Source organism: Zingiber officinale, chromosome 8B (assembly GCF_018446385.1).
Source record: "Zingiber officinale cultivar Zhangliang chromosome 8B, Zo_v1.1, whole genome shotgun sequence".
Taxonomy (NCBI): Eukaryota; Viridiplantae; Streptophyta; class Magnoliopsida; order Zingiberales; family Zingiberaceae; genus Zingiber; species Zingiber officinale.
Window position 1 is genome coordinate 23761496 of NC_056001.1, and position 1347 is coordinate 23762842.

The following is a 1347-nucleotide window of genomic DNA, read 5'->3' on the forward strand; positions in this document are numbered from 1 at the left end:
GTCATGTTCCTTGAAGTTCAACTTATGTTCTTTGATATTCATTGGTAGGGTTTTGCTAGGGTCTCAGTTCGCCTTGCAGTAAGCAATAATATAAGATGGAATAAGTGGGTTAAAGTAAATATTTTTAAAAAATAGAGTATGAAATGCAAATAAGTTGTAAAGGATGGACATAGTTTATCTTCATGTTACTCGTATAGATATGTTACTTCCCTACAAGAGTCACGCTATATAGTAAAGTGACTAGGTAAGAACAACAATTAGGTTTAACATTTCAAATCATATCAAAGTTCTGGTTTTTGATTGAAGTGATATTGTTTTGGTATGTGTTGATATTTTGATGTATGATATCGGTAATGGATTGGTATTGTATTAGGTTGGGCGAAGCTGGGAATTCGGTAAATTATCAAAACTCGATATCATTCAACACTTGTTTTGTTTCGTCTCCTTTTTTCTTTCATCATTCAATATGTCATCAGCACCCTGCATTGGAGTATCGACAGAAACTGGAATGGTATCTTTCCTGTCAAAGGTTGAAACAATGATACGATTTGAAATTTTGAATTTTGGTGTGAGTGGTATCGAATTTTGATGATGTATCATGCTGAGACTTGGCATACTTCTCACTCATTTCCTTGCTTAATGTGTTGTGAAATCATTGCATCAGCAACATTATAGTGATATCTGCAACATCAACATGGTTGAAAGGCCATATGAGCTCTCCTCACTCTTGATGATGAGTACTTCCTGTGCAGAACAAGCACCAAAACTAAGTCCCACCGTTGTTCCACAGGCCTTCTAGCATTGTAGACACTGATCCAATGCGTCCCAGTTAGGGCTAAAGGAACTAAGCCGAATTAAATTTTGTAGCATTCAAACTCGCTGATAAGGTAATTAAGTCATTGAAATTATTGTTCAAGCATGGTCCGATATCCTTTTTACAAGTTTGAGTTTGGTTCAAACTTAATTTGAGCTCGGGTTATTATATGTTATCAAACTGTCAATTTAAATTTATTTTATTGTTTAAAATTTTTAAAATTTAAATTTATCTGATTAGTTATTAAGTGTGATAATATAAATTTATTTAATAATATTCTTATATAAACTAAAGACATCCACAGTGATTAGAGTTCATTGAGAGCTCTTTCATTGTCACATCAAAAGTTAAAAACCTAACACCCCTCTCCACTATAAAAAAATCTTTCAACAACTTCTGCATGGGTCCCACACTTTTCATTATATATAATTCTTATTTCTCCTTCATATTTTACATTATACATCATTAATTTTTTATAAAATTTAAATTTATAAATTGCTAACATGAAATAATATATAAATTCTAATTTCTCC